This window comes from Homarus americanus, unplaced genomic scaffold (genome assembly GCF_018991925.1).
Source record: "Homarus americanus isolate GMGI-L3 unplaced genomic scaffold, GMGI_Hamer_2.0 scaffold57980, whole genome shotgun sequence".
NCBI classification, from domain to species: Eukaryota; Metazoa; Arthropoda; class Malacostraca; order Decapoda; family Nephropidae; genus Homarus; species Homarus americanus.
Window position 1 is genome coordinate 24,636,711 of NW_024716703.1, and position 16,844 is coordinate 24,653,554.

Consider the following 16,844-nt stretch of genomic DNA (forward strand, 5'->3'; position numbering starts at 1 on the left):
CGTTAGTTATTTACTTGTGCAGGTATGATTACCCACCTGGTGATAGTACTAGTACAAGCTTCTTGATATTATTAATTATTATTATTATTAGTATTACTTATTAGTAATAGTGCTGTTGTTATTATTTATTACATTCCGTTATTAGTATTGATTTATAATTATAATCCCTCATCATTATTCGAGGAGGTACACAGCAGAGGTCAACACAGGTCAGCCGTTCTACAGTGACAAGTGTTCACAGCTTCACGGTGTGTGTGTGTGTGTGTGTGTGTGTGTGTGTGTGTGTGTGTGTGTTATTACTATATTTACATGATAATACTTCCACTGACTAATTGTTGTTTACATAATCAACATGGAGGTTGTTTGGTCATCGTTACAATCATCGGTTTTCACTCTGATTCTTGTTGTATAATAAATACGTTTAAACTAATAGTAAAAACAACAACAACAACAACAACAACAACAACAACAACAATAACAATAATAACAGTAATAATAACAATAATAATAACAGTAATAATAACAGTAATAATAACATCCCCAAACATCCCAAGCCTTTAAGTCACAAGCAAACTAAATATCCCTTTGGTAAACACGACTTAACTCTATACAAACAACAAACACGACAAAACACTAATAATAAAACACAGAGGAGAGGAAAAATACATCTGTTTGGAAATAAAAAAAATTTAAATTGCCTATTAGCCTTCGTTGTGTTTCATCAGTTGAGTTCACCATCACCACTAACCACGTCTTGGTGATCAGGAACTGGTGATCACGTCTCAATGAACATGAACTGGTGAACATTGAATAACTCAGTCATCTCTTGTATGTTCTCCAGCCCTGATCCAATAACGTACAGGAACTTGTTATTCACCTGTACTGAGGAGAATTACTGTTATTCACCTGTGTAGAGACTAATTACCATTATTCACCTGTACTGAGGCCACTTACTCACCTGACTCGCACCAAAAGAATACAGCAACAATAATAATAACAGCAGATGTGAAGGTTACGTTCGTGCTGTATTTACATTAAGTACTGACCCGTAATGGAGGTAGAGTGTGTGTGTTGAGGGGCCGGATTGTGTTGTTGTAACCATACTACAGACAGACAGACAGACAGACACAGACTCCCCCAGTTCCTCCCCTCTCAAGCACCTGACCTCGGACACATCCCCCAACCACCTGACCTCGAACACATCCCCCAACCACCTGACCTCGAACACCTCCCCCAACCACCTGACCTCGAACACCTCCCCCAACCACCTGACCTCGAACAAAAACAAAATCACTTAAATCATGTCTCGTGAACCTACAAAAAACCCATCCCATTTATTTCGATTCGATAACAAAACTATCCCATCTACACCTCTCACGGCTCTGAATCGGTTTATCACTCCTGGCCAAGATTTCAACACCAAGTGAGACTTAAATCAGTGCGACAGTAAACTTGGTTAGGCTTAAGGCGAAACAGTGGCAACAATATAACGATAAAAATAATAAAGTGTGTGTGTGTGTGTGTGTGTGTGTGTGTGTGTGTGTTGGTTCTTCAGGTGACTCAAAACATTCCTATTACATTCATTCCATTAACAATTATTTTCTTCCTATTCCAGGTTGTCTCGTGAGCAGTAACACCTGATCCTGACTACAGGTGAGTCACTGTCACCTAAGTACATCCCACAGGTGACCCAACACCTCCCTCCTTATCAAAACAATTCTAATTACCTGTATCGCCTCGTGAACTAACCACCATCAACCACCACTAACCAACTAACCACCAACAACCACCACTAACCAACTAACCACCAACTAACTACCAACAACCACCACTAACCATCTTAAGAACGGGTCAACCAGCTCCTTGGCGTGTAACGGGAACAATTATAACGTGGTACATTTTTTTTTCTTCAGTCAGTATCGGTTGACGTAAGATGTTTTAAGACACTAATGAACGATACTCAATGAGGGTAAATGGAGCGAGGAACACGGTGAGAATACAACACACTGCTATTGGTTGGCCCATAGCGGTTGTGGGAAGGTTGTTAAAGTCCCTCAACTCACGATGGCTGCTAAATTACGGTACCACTGAGTGTCTTAAAACAGGCGAGGCACCCCAATCACCACAGGCAGTATGTTGTTGTTGTTAATGAAGAGTTGGTTTTCGCTTAATATAATGAAAGGTTTAATCTATGGTATTTATGGAATTACCTTTTGATTGATCCCACAGATTATATCACCTGATAATTAACTACCCTAGCTTAACCTAACCTGAGCTAGATTAACATTAACTAACCACTCGACTCCAGGAAACGTTAGGGTGGTTAGTCTTCATGTGAGAGTCAGGGGAGGAACGGGGAGGGTAGGGGAGGAGAGTTAAGAGTAAATGGGAAATAACGTGACGGTGGTGATTGCGGTGTCTCTCCGCCTACCACTTGTCACGACCCACCTAGCACGACCCTCTGTCACTGTCATGTGTCACCTGTCAAGATCTTATGTCACCCCAGTACCATATATAGCCTAACCTAACCTAGCCAAGCCGAGCCTAACCTAACCTAACCTAAAGTCACACAGAAGAGTCTACCTGAACTTTTCTTGGAACATCTCATCAATAGAGTCAAACTTAACAAAGATCTTCTCCTCTCCCTCCCTCTTCTTCCCTCCCTCTTTTCCTCTCCTTCCCTCCTCCTTCTCTCCCTCTACTTCTCTCCTCCTTCAGTCTTACAGAGGTTAAAACGAAGAGGCGGGTTCTGTGTCCGGTCAAATGAAAGCTTCGTGTGGTGGCCTGAAGCGAGCGCGCGCGCACACACACACACGCACAAAACACTGCATTAAAAAATATAAGAGATAATCACAGGTTATCTATCAACTGTGTGAAGGAAAAAGCCAAAATAAATTATCATAACTTGAGGTCATCACTAAACAAAAGAATAAAATAATGAGAATTTTTACACAGTTCATCTTGGTGGAATGAGGAGAAAAACCTCTGTGTTTCTCCCAGGTGTAGGATTATGAGAGAGAGAGAGAGAGAGAGAGAGAGAGAGAGAGAGAGAGAGAGGTGGGGGGGATTGTCTGTCTCGGCTTGGTAAGGTTGTCTGTCCCCGGGGGTGAGGTCACCAGCCGGCAGCGTGAGAGCTCCCCCTGGGCCCTCTGAGTCAGCACCAACACTTACCTAACCGACAGATGACAAACACTAACTATAAACAACAAGATAAATATAGAACAACAACACTGGATAATAGAGTAATTGACTTTTCCTCCTGCTTCCTAATACATCAGACATAACCCTGCTTTATTGCCATCTCTGAGAACAATAGCTGCAACATCTGCATTATTCACGCATTAGACGGAACTTCTCCAACATCCTGCTGCAGCCATGTACATTAGCCACACCTGCATTAATACCATTTAGAGATGAACAAGACGCAACCACAGCATTATTCCCCTATGTTCAACCTCATTCAACAGGGGTTATGCATGTTGCAACTCACGGTGACTGGATTAAGGAGGGTGTATATTAAATTACATCTGCACCTTGCCAAGACGTTGCTTGTGTTGCAAACTGTAAGAGTCTTCAACATTCTTGCTTTATTCTTTCCTCTCCGGCCGGGTATAAGAGAACGTATCTAGTGGTAGAGTCATATCACCATTTCAACCACATATTGAAAATCACTCTTGTCTCGTAAGTTGTTCAGTAAAGGTAAAATTGTAATGTAGTTAAGTAGCTTTTAATAATATCGGCATGAGTGTAGTTGTGAAGGGTAATAACTGCGCTGTTAACTACTAAAGTCGATTTTTGTTTACACCATAAGTTTTTGCTCTCGTGGAAATACTCCTTTAGTTAGCATTAATTTAAATACTTTCTGCTTATGACTAATTACAGTAATATGCAGTAACATAAACGATCCTCCGCATCTGCCAACCTTCCCTCCCTACCACTGCATTACACACACACACACACACACACACACACACACACACACACACCCTTGCAACCATTACTTCCTCTCCCTACCACTGCAACATCACAACCAAGGGTGACTGTATCAACATGCTTGCAACAGTTCAGGAAGTGATGGGTTATTCCCCCCTTCTTGCTCCCCATTGTTTCACCGTCCTCGTGTTAATGTTCCTCGTCTTCAGTCTGTTTGTTTCTGTGTGTGTGTTGAGGCGTACCAATACACATCACTTCTGACTTAACTGGTGTATGTTGTTCGTGTGTGAGGGATGTGACTCTCTCTCTCTCTCTCTCTCTCTCTCTCTCTCTCTCTCTCTTCGCTTTCATCTCGTAATTCGCTTCGCTCTCATCTTTACTCTCGTTTTGGAGGCGGTCATACGGTTGATTGGGAGAGAGGAAGGTGCTGAGCATGGTTAATTGAGTGGTGCAGTTGGATATGTGGGTGGTGAGGAGGGTTGGTCATGTGGGTGGTGGACGGCGAGAATGTGGGTGGGTGGACGGCGAGAGTGTGGGTGGGTTAGGTTGGACTGCCGGTGACAGGGGAGTCTGCCACAACCCACCTACTCTAGCCACCCACTCCACCTACTCCTGCCCACTCCACTACCCACCCACTCCACCTACTCCTGCCCACTCCACTACCCACCCACTCCACCTACTCCTGCCCACTCCACTACCCACCCACTCCACCTACTCCTGCCCACTCCACTACCCACCCACTCCACAACTACCCCAACCCACTCCACAACTACCCACTCCTCTCTCCACTCCCTACAGCACTAGTCACACTCACAGACCAACTCTCAAGGAGGATCTATATAGTACTCACATAATAATAAGCTGTTAATGAGGGAGATAATAAAATATTTTGTAACATAACAGATGAGTCAGAGAAGTTTTCCCTCCCTCCTCTTCCCTCTCTTCTTCCCTCCCTCCTCTTCCCTCTCTCCTTCCCTCCCTCCCTCCTTCTCTCCCTCTCATTCCTCCTTCGCAGGTCAGGTGGGCATTGAACCAGCCAGCCAGCGTGGGAGGAGGTGGTCTGGGAGGTGGGAGAGGGGGTGGGTAAGGGGTCTAAAGTGGAGGTAGATCGGGAGGGGAAGGGGATGAGTGAGTGGACGAACGAAACCGGAGGGAGAGAGAGAGGGAGGAGGAGGAGGAGAGGAAGATGACTAACAGACTTACAGGTAGACCCTCACCTGTAGCATCACCTGCAGGAGTCTCCGTCACGTCCGGTCGCTCGTAAACTCCGCTGTGGTGATACTTGTCGCACAGTTACTACATACCTTACGTCAGGGGCCTGGGAGGGGAAGGGAGGGGTGGTAGTGATGGAGGAAGGAATGGGTGGGAAAGTTAGTCTTGGAGGAATGTGAGGGAGGGATGATGGTGGTGATGATAGATTAGGATATTTAAATTAAAGTAAACGATAAAGGTACAGTAAAGGTGAACAAAGAGTAAATACAACACGTCAGTTGCTGCCCCATCCTTACACACACACACACACACACACACACACACACACACACACACACACACACACACACACACAAACACGTACAATAAACAAACACAGAAACACTCATTTTTATAAAATAGCAACAAAACGTTACGACCTTAATAGATAACCACGAACAGTTTGTGTCTCAGGTTCTTCTCGACGGTTAGGAGGGAAGTGACTTGACTAACACCAATGACAGATCTCCATCCTAAGGAGCTACCTGGGGTCCTCTGAGCACCTGGGGTCCTCTGAGCACCTGGGGTCCTCTGAGCACCTGGGGTCCTCTGAGCACCTGGGGTCCTCTGAGCACCCTGGGGTCCTCTGAGCACCTGGGGTCCTCTGAATGCACCGGGGTCCTCTGGGCACCTGGGGTCCTCTGAGCAGGGGTTCTTGAGCACCTGGGGTCCTCTGAGCACCTGGGGTCCTTCTGAGCACCTGGGGTCCTCTGAGCACCTGGGGTCTTCTGAGCACCTGGGGTTCCCTCTCACCTAGGGTTAGCTTAGGTTGGGTATCTCAGCAAGAACCTGTACCAGTGGCATGAGGTCAAAAGGAAGAGAACAGGGAGGAGGAGGCAAGAGCGATAACGAGGGAGTAAGAAGGCGGATGGAAAGGAAGAAAGAAAGAAAAGATTATGGTGAAGAAATGTAAGAGGATAAGGAAAGAAATGATAAGTTGGATAATAATGAGAAGAAGACAAACACAGAGAGTGATGAGAAGGAAATGAGGATAGAATTTCAGAGGAGGAGGAGAGGTTAGGAAGGGAGAGCTAGAACCCCCCCACACACACAATGACCTCCTACACAGGTTTCGGCTCCATAACAAGACAGGTAAGAGAAGTAGCAGGTTAGACGGTGGCGGGTTACCTGATGTTGTGGACGTGTGGGTGAGTCCCCTCATAAACTGACCTTGTCCCCAAACTTTCAACAACACACACACACACACACACACACACACACACACACACACACTTTTAAGACCCTCTGGACAGGAAGGAGCCTTGCCACTCTTGCTTTACCTGACGGAGGAGACCTTTTCTACTCTCTCTTTAAACATACACTATCAACACCAGTTACTATTGAGAGAGAGAGAGAGAGAGAGAGAGAGAGAGAGATCACAATTCAACTCCATCATTAACAAAGATCACTAAGAATGAGTCACTGGCTACATTAAGCCTCACTTGAAAAACAATCTAAGAAAATATCCTCATGTATTGAAAACCTATATTAGTCAGGTCAGAATGGCGGCTACACTATTTGGCCTGAGTTAACCAAACCAGAAAGTTAAATAAAATTACTGAATATCTTATGTAAATCAGGACTTTCTATTTTTGTTCACGTAATTACTGGTAAAGTTGGATGTGTGTGTGTGTGTGTGTGTGTGTGTGTGTGTGTGTGTGTGTGTGTGTGTGTGTGTGTGTATATTTGAATGTGAGTCACCTTGTTTACGACAGAGAGCGCATGCGGCTCTATATTACAACAGAAAGCATCGCTGTATATATCACGAAATAAAGCGCCGCATGCGGCTCTATAGTTCACGACAAAGGAACGCATGCGGCTCAGTTCACTTTAGAGGTCGCATTTGCTTCATTGTATCGTGGGTGAGTGATGGACCGACCCAGACCTTGTTGTTTGTAAGTACAGGTGGGGGCAGGGAGGGGGGGTAGGGGAGAGGTGGGGGGGTGTGGGGGAAGAGGTGTGGGGGTTAGGAGGGGGGTAGGGGAGAGGTGTGGGGGTTAGGGAGGGGGTAGGGGAAGATGGGGTGGTGAGGAGGTGTAGGGGGGGAGGGGGCAGGAAGAGGTGGGGGTAGAAGAGGTGTGGGGTGGAGGAGGAGGGGGTAGAGCAGAGGTGGTTTGTGGGCGTCAACATCCATCACTCTTCATCGTTCTTCTTCAACTTCCTTTCTTTTCTTCTTTTCTATCATCATTCATCCCTTTTCTCTCCTCTTGTTATCATTCCTCGCCTTGTTATCCTCCTTAATCTTTGTTATCTTTCTCTTACAGTTATCCTTCTCTCTCTTCCACTCACTTTTAAAACCCTGATGATGCTGTGGTCTGGGGGGGGGGGGGAGAGAGAGAGAGAGATGGTCCCATGAGAATGAGAACCTCAGCTGGAAACCTTAACCTTCTAGAAACCTGAGAGTAGGAGTGAAAGTTTCTGGAAGATTGAGAGAAAGTGTTGGTGTATGGGACCCTTGATTAGTGGAAGGTTTCTGAAAGCTTGAAACCTGAGAGAAAGTCATTACCACCACCACTACCACCATTACCAACACTACCACCACATTAAGAGCACTGCCACCACCAGCCTTGGACATACATAACCTACAACTCACGTGGCGAATAACTTGTCCAGCATCTTGAGACATGAAGACACGGGAGAGGCCTGACCCTTGACCTCTGCCTTTCTACACCTATGGTATCTCCTGTGTGTGTGTGTGTGTTTGTTTACGATCTTAACTCCACTGAGCACCAATGTTTATATTTAAAAGTCATCTGATGAAAGGTAAATGGTTAAGTTGACGTAAATTAATTCAGGTTTACAATACAGGGTTAAAACTGAATTAAATTAAATCAGGGTCACGATAAAATATTAAGTTGAAGCAAATTAATTCCTGCTTTTATTAAATACATTTCTGTGTTAGCAATGTCACGAGCACATCAAGGAGCATTACTGGAACAAGGTCTTAACATGAGAGGAATTTGAGGACTGAGCCTGTGGTGAGGCGGGTATAAGGTCAAGGTCATGTACTGGACCACACTTCAAGAATGGAGAGAGAGAGAGAGAGAGAGAGAGAGAGAGAGAGAGAGATTACTAGGTCAAGGCTATGAGTTAGTTTTTCCGTGTGATGGCGTCAACATTTAGTTACCCAGAGAGTGCCGTAACGAGTCTTGCCAGTCTACACATTAATGAGTCTACTGGCATATTGACAGTAGGTATCGTATGATAAACTAGATAACAACAACAAATAAACGACAACAACAACAATGACAAAAAATAACAATGACAATAATAATAATAATAACAATAATAATAACAATAATAATAATAATAACCATAATAATAATAATAGTAATAATATGTCCAATAATGGGCCAATGAATTCCACACTTGTTCAGCGTCATACCACAAGTGCTTCATCACGTGTTATGGTTCAGGTATCTAATGACAACACCTGTCTGAGGGCTTTGTTTACGTGAAGAGAAGGTGGACCGTAAACACAGAGAACGTGGTGACATCTCTTTGTGTGTGTGTGTGTGTGTGTGTGTGTGTGTTAATCAAGGACTAGTTTTTTCTCCCCAGGTATTACTATTTCTTGTACTGGGTGAAAGTGACCCACATCACTCGCCATTTATAAGAACCCCCAAAAAAATAAATAAATAAAATCCTACACCTACACCACACGAGGCAACTGGTACGAGACATTGGCTAGGGAAAAAGATGACTCTCCATATACCCGTGTGAGAGCACAACACTGCCTACCTCCGTGCTTAACGAAGGCTCAATACACTATCCATAAAGGGGCGTGGGGTCACTCCTATGGTAATAACTGGAAACATTGTTGCCAGGTAAAGGTGTGTCAAATCCTCCGCTTTGAAGTTCAAGGTGAGATTAGTCACAATACATCCTGTTATAAAGTTAATTCTTGTTGTTTACTGTATGAGTTGGTGATAGTTCGTAGTGATACACCTCACGTGTTGAAGGCCAGGCTTGTATATGATGAAACACAACAAAGTAAGTTCAAGGGGATAAAAGAACTTAGGGTAATAATAATAGAACCAGAGAGTTATTGAGGTCATCTGCTGCATTGTGAAAATTAATTGTTTTTTGTTGTTGCTGTTAGGGTATAATGTTTACAGCGCCTTGATACACGGGTCGAAGCACGGACCGACAGAGGCACGGACCGACAGAGGCACGGACCGACAGAGGCACGGACCGACAGAGGCACGGACTGAGAGACACACGGGTCGAGGCACGGACCGACAGGAGGCACGGACCGACAGAGGCACGGACTGACAGACACGGACTGGGGCAGGACCGACAGAGGGGGAACGGACCGACAGAGGCACGGACCGACAGAGGCACGGACAGATGGAGACACACGGGTCGAGGCACGGACCGACAGAGGCACGGACTGACAGACACACGGACTGAGAGACACACGGGTCGAGGCACGGACCGACAGAGGCACGGACCGACAGAGGCACGGACCGACAGAGGCACGGACTGACAGACCCACGGACTGAGAGACACACGGGTCGAGGCACGGACCGACAGAGGCACGGACCGACAGACACACGGACTGAGAGACACACGGGTAGAGGCACGGACTGACAGACAGGCATGCGGGTGGAGGCACGAGCAGACAAACACACTGACTGAGAGACATATAGATGGAGACAGACTGAGAGACACACACGTTCGTCAATCCACCAACGGGTAGTGAGAAACAAAACACACTGTAGTAATAGAACACAGTGTCGCTTACAGGACTCTGGATATACAACCAGTGGTGGTGGAGTGAATACAGTACTCGACTCGTGTCCTAGGGGTCGTTGGTTAATTCCCGAGTTACCCCCAAGTCCACCCAGCTGTGAATGGGCACTCTAACTTTATAAATGGGATTAGTGCAGATGGTCGAGTGCTGTGCCGGCCATCCTGTGAAGAAGTCTACAGTGTGTTTCATCTGTATTGCCCCTAACGTGTCGTCTGGTCCCCGGAACCTACAGTACCTTCGCTTTTAACAATCTGTTTATCTATTAATGAATTCCTATAAATAAATAATTATTACACAAGTACTGTATAGAGGCGCTGATTAAAACTTATAAATATTCAGGGAGACAAAGGGTTATGCGGTGTATTAAAAAAACAAGAATTTATGTAAATGTGTGACGGTAAGGAAGGGTCCTCTCTTGGCCGTGAGAGAGGGTCGCCTTCCCTTTGTGTGTGGGAAGTCACTTAGCATGATGGTGGTAGTGCCTCGGGCAGTCCTTGTCGACCAACACGATTTTCTGACAGCCATTATTACACTGTGGCAGACATCATGAATCGGTGACAGCCAACACGAGTCTCTGACAGCCATTATTACACTGTGGCAGACATCATGAATCGGTGACAGCCAACACGAGTCTCTGACAGCCATTGTGTGCCTCTCACCACGACACTGGAGTACTCCCAGCACAACCCTATATAGAAAATAAGTTCCAGTGATCAAGAAAAATAACCCTTTGAATTTACTTATAAAACGGGTAGTATAGGCCTTGACCCCCATCCGTTCCTCCAAGTGACAAAAACCATTGAATTGTATCTAATGTTTAACTTGGGTAGACATATCATTCACTTGTTCATTCGCTACTAATGCCAGACATCGTTTAGTGACATAGTTTATTCAGTGAGAGCGAGGTGGTGGCGTTACGGCCTATTAACAGCAAAAAAAGACCCATTTATTTTTTTTATCTCTTGTTGGATTTGATTTTTGTTTACATCAAAACCAAAACATTTGTATAATAGAACTCTCGAAGGTAAACTAATAATAAACCCAAGGAATTATTATAAAGTTTACCGTCTCCTCAGTCCCTGTAGGAGCGGCAGAACACTATACTGTATTAACACAAACATCGCGGTAGATCTCGTCAACCAAAAACCTCAAGGAATAAATGACAGAATATCTCCTTATTAACATTGGCTGTGATGAGTACAGAGCTGAACACACGATGATGAGTACAGAGCTGAACACACGATGATGAATACAGAGCTGAACACATGGTGATGAGTCTATGAGTCAGGCACACGGCGTCATGCACCATATAAGTAATGTTTACAGAGTGGCTGGCGGTCACTACACGCCGCGGTCGACCATCTCCCTCCTGCTAGTACCACAATCCCCCCCCCTTCCCCTACCTTCCCTCCATCCCTCCCTCTTCTCTCTCACTTTCCCGATGTCCACTTGTAATAAAATTAAAGATCGACAAAATTTGGGACCTGGACTGTCTTCTGGTTTAAGTAAATGTGTAAATCATTGCGAGGTTTATCACCGGTTGTTAGAAAACTATTGTAAGATACACAAAATGCAGATTATTTTAATAAGAAGGCGAAGAGATCAAATATACAGTACGGCAGGATATAATTATATGTTTGTGAAAAAAAAGTAAAGGAAAGTCAATGTAGAAAATCCAAACAATAACATTTTAACCATCTTTTCTATTCAACCTTCCCCCACCGGTATAGCCCAAGCCCCGCCTGCCCCGTCGCTCCCTGCCCCGCCTGCCCCGTCGCTCCCTGCCCCGCCTGCCCCCCGCCCTCAATCCGACGAAAAAACTAACAAAATCAGAGTGACATATTACAGGTGACTCCTAGATAATGTTTCCACAAATGTTATCATGACTCGTTGTCACGCCCAAGGCTCACAGTGCAGCAACACCCTGGTCATTTGAGGTGTTTCACAATGCTCGATTTCACTGTAGGTGTCGAGTGGACGTGACTGGTCAGTTAGCGGGTCCTGGTCCCCGGTAGCGTTCACCACGAATGACTGGTTCATTACCTATGTCGGTGTAGCTCCCAGAACTGACTGGTGTTTTGATGCCAGTTAGTTATCCCAGTTTTTGATGGAGTTCGCAATTCTAGAAAGTGTACGCCGCCCTTGACTGCTTGTTGAGAATGTTCCTCATCTTTGTTCATTGTTAACTCCCGGGCTAAATGTACACTGGTCTTGACTGACCTACTGTTCTTCACACTGCTTGTCCGACGATCACTTCCTATAACACAAGACAAAGCAAATATATAAATCCTTCTCTTTACAGCTTAAACCACAGAAAATAAACCTCACGAATCCCTAACTTATCACCCATCAAAGAAATTAATTTATATTTAACAAAAGACAATTAAACATAAACAAAAATTAAAAACCCTTAACAAAATCCCGGACTTGGTAAGGCAATATTTACAGAACGTGTTAGTGGCTCTCGAGAAACACTGTAAGACTCAGCTACCCGCCCTGACGCACTCCTGGTCGCTCAGTACTGACTCCTGACGTATTTGTTTTACTTCAATGTTGGAGGAGTTCCGAAAGTTGTCATTCCTTTACTGGATAATGTTTTCGTAGTTGGTCACATGGGAAGTGTAACCACGCCAGATACCTGTTTATTCTCTCCACCAATTGCCGCTCATTAACCTAGTTTTACCTGTAATGTACTGTACTTCATTCTCTGTAATACTTTTTTTCGCGTGTAAGAAGTGAGAAAGGGAAGATTATTTTAGGTCAAGGTAACTTTAATTAGGTTAAGTTAGATTAGAGGTACATTTCAGTTTGGGTAAGTTGTGTCAGGTTAAATGTAGATAAAGTTTAGCTAAAGATTTGAATAGTGGTTTGTTTAGGGGGGATGTTAGGATAAGTTAAGTTCGGTTAAGTGTTGGTTAAATAGTTATGTTAGGTTAGGTTTGCTTTGGTTAGGTTAGGTTCTGGATACAAGTTGAGGGAGGTGAGGGTTCTGTGAGAGTTACAGAGAGGTCCTACAAGTTTTTTCCTGTTACCTATTTCTCCAGAGAGTTACAGTGACCGGCTCAACTGTAAGTCTCACTCCAGTTATTGATTTCCAATACCAAGTTTCCCTTTGTTATTAATTTCTGAGAATTTTAGGGGATTAAGTTTCTCTATTGATCGAAGAGGAGGAAATGAAACCACCATGATTACAGTGATCACTCTAACACAGTGCCAAGATCAACAAATACAGTGCCAAGATCAACAAATACAGTGCCAAGATCAACAAATACAGTGCCAAGATCAACAAATACAGTGCCAAGATCAACAAATACAGTGCCAAGATCAACAAATACAGTGCCAAGATCAACAAATACAGTGCCAAGATCAACAAATACAGTGCCAAGATCAACAAATACAGTGCCAAGATCAACAAATACAGTGCCAAGATCAACAAATACAGTGCCAAGATCAACAAATACAGTGCCAAGATCAACAAATACAGTCAGCCAAGATCAAAGATCAAATACAGTGCCAAGATCAACAAATACAGTGCCAAGATCAACAAATACAGTGACAAGATCAGCAAATACAAGATCAACAAATACCCCAAGATGCCAAGATCCAAGTACAAGATCAGCCAAGATCAACAAATACAGATGCACAAGATCAACAAATACAGTGACAAGATCACAGTACGGTGCCAATCAACAAATACGGTGCCAAGATCAACAAATACAGTGCCAAGATCAACAAATACAGTGCCAAGATCAACAAATACAGTGCCAAGATCAACAAATACCCGGTGCCAAGATCAAGCAAATGCAGTTGCCAGAATCAGCAAATGGGGTGCCAAGATCGGCAAATACGGTGACAAGATCAACAAACGGTGACAAGATCAACAAATGCGATTGCCAAGATCAGCAAATACCGGTGACCGAGATCAACAAATACCCAGTGCCAAAGATCATGGAAATACGGTGCCAGATCAGCAAATACGGTGACAAGATCAGCAAATGCGGTGACAAGATCAACTAACACAGTGCGCCGAATCAACAAATACAGTGCCAAGATCCAGCTAACACAGTGCCAAGATCAACAAACAGTACAACAAATACAGTGCCAAGATCAACAAATACAGTGCCAAGATCAACAAATACAGTGCCAAGATCAACAAATACAGTACCAAGATCAACAAATACAGTGCCAAGATCAACAAATACAGTGCCAAGATCAGCAAGTACAGTGCCAAGATCAACAAATACAGTGCCAAGATCAACAAGTACAGTGCCAAGATCAACAAATACAGTGCCAAGATCAACAAATACAGTGCCAAGATCAACAAATACAGTGCCAAGATCAACAAATACAGTGCCAAGATCAACAAATACAGTGCCAAGATCAACAAATACAGTGCCAAGATCAACAAATACAGTGCCAAGATCAACAAATAGTGCCAAAACCACAACCACGATTAGAAAAAAGAAAACCCTCAGGTCATGTAGGCTAATGCAACACTCTCACGCCCCTTCGTGTTTACCTGACGAAGACGCTGCTGGGGGAGAAACAGAATCTCCTCACCACATGCTCTGATAATTCCGTGTGACATATATTGTTGTGTTCGTACAGCATCTGTCACCTCATGTAAGTTAATCGCACATTGTTAAGCACTTGGCAGACTGGAAGCACTTTTATGCTTTCAGGTAATATTCTGGTGAGTGTGTTAGGGGGGGGGAGGGGAGGGTGGATTTAATGTTTTATTTATGTTTCTGCAGCGAATTTGGTTAGTCTTGATGATGGTAACACAGAGGTGAAGGTTCACCTGCTCTTGTGAAACATACACCTGGTTGACGGTAATTAGAGGGAAGGTTCACCTGCTCTTGTGAAACATACACCTGGTTGACGGTAATTAGAGGGAAGGTTCACCTCCGCTTGTGAAACATATACCTGGTTGACGGTAATTAGAGGGAAGGTTCACCTGCTCTTGTGAAACATACACCTGGTTGACGGTAATTAGAGGGAAGGTTCACCTGCTTTTGTGAAACATACACCTGGTTGACGATAATTAGAGGAAAGGTTCACCTGCTCTTGTGACACCTACACCTGGTTAGTCCCATTCCACCGTCCCACACCACCACCACCACCACCACCATCACCACCACCGCTGCGGTCTACTGTAAAGCTTTCACTCCCATCACTCCCATCACTCCCTAGGGTCTATTCCCATTCCTCTTGATTACACTATAAGTCACCACCCTCTTCCTCCTATCACCACAGCTCCTCCCGTCAACGCCTCCCGCTTTACTTCACGTTAATTGTTGGAGAAAAGTCAGAGAGTAGAAGGACAAGAGCTCTGCCCAGGTAAACTTTAAGCCACGGCCACAATACCACCTCCACACACGCCCCCCAGACACGCCCCCCTCCCCCAGACACGGCTCCCCAGACACGCCCGGCCCCAGACACACCCTGACCCCCCCAGACACACCCGGCCCCCCAGACACACCCAGCCACCAGACACACCGCCCACCCAGACACGCCCCCAGACCGCCTGGCCCCCCAGACACACCCAGCCCCCAGACACGCCCCCTCCCCAGACACACCTGGCCCCCAGACACACCCGGCCCCCCAGACACACCCGGCCCCCCAGACACACCCCCAGCTGCCCCCCAGACACGTCCCCAGCTAAACGCCTACTCCCTCTCAAATATGTCTCTAACAACAGTGTGTTTCGTGGTGGGTCGAGCAGGTACCCTAAGAGGCCTCAGTGTAGGTCTAACTGATGAATAACGAAGATCTACCCTCCCAGACGCCAGACGGTCGTTCGTCAGGTAATAATTAACGTTCGCCAGTCGTTCTTGTGTTTCACGGCGGACTGGTAGTGAGATGGTGTTCAGTACTTCCTGGGAGATACATAATTATTATTGATGTTCTCTCCACGACGCGAATGACACTGTGGCGAAGATCTGTCTGGTGTGGTAAATCTCTCTCTCTCTCTCTCTGTCTCTCTCTCTCTCTCTCTCTCTCTCTCTCTCTGTATTGTTAAACACTCAATAAAGATACATTACTCAGTTCACTAATTGACAAAAAATCCTGGATAGTTTTGGTTGCACTCCTTCAGAAAGATGACTCTGTAAACTGGCGGAAACTCGAGTGAGATTTCCAAACCACCAATAACAGTGGGCTTTTATGGCTAAGGTTAATTTCATTGGTTACCTACGTCAATCCTGAACACTAAAGAAACGGGTTTTATGGTGATAGCTCAAATTAAGTTGTGTACGTACCAGTAGCCAATCACAATACATCGTTTTAACAAAAGTGTATTCTATTGGTTACAAAATCAACACTGAATACTAAAAATACCATGTTTACTTTAATGGTGAAAATATCGTTGAATATAATATTATTAATAGTTATTTTTATTATTTGTTTTATTATTATTATAGTGGTAGGATTTAAACAGTGATATTTTGTACATTTAACCTCTCTCACGCACACACGCACACACACACACACACACACACACACACACACACGCACACACACACACACACACACACACACACACACACACACACACACACACACACACACACACACACACACACACACACACACACACACACACACACACACACACACACACACACACACACACACACACACACACACACACACACACACACACACACACACACACACACACACACACACACACACACACACACACACACACACACACACACACACACACACACACACACACACACACACACACACACACACACACACACACACACACACACACACACACACACACACACACACACACACACACACACACACACACACACACACACACACACACACACACACACACAGTAGATATTATAATTAGGCTGAGTTAGGGTTGTGTTAAGGTTGTGTT

The 16,844-nt window shown here is 44.8% G+C and overlaps 1 long non-coding RNA gene across 1 annotated transcript in view; it reads left to right on the plus strand.

The window, feature by feature from the left end:
* LOC121858446 overlaps window positions 1–16,844 on the plus strand; it is a 58,725-nt gene that overhangs the window by 30,107 nt on the left and 11,774 nt on the right. The window contains exon 2 of the long non-coding RNA XR_006087435.1: window positions 1,616–1,653. This is a non-coding gene — a long non-coding RNA (uncharacterized LOC121858446). The remainder of the gene's footprint in view (window positions 1–1,615; window positions 1,654–16,844) is intronic.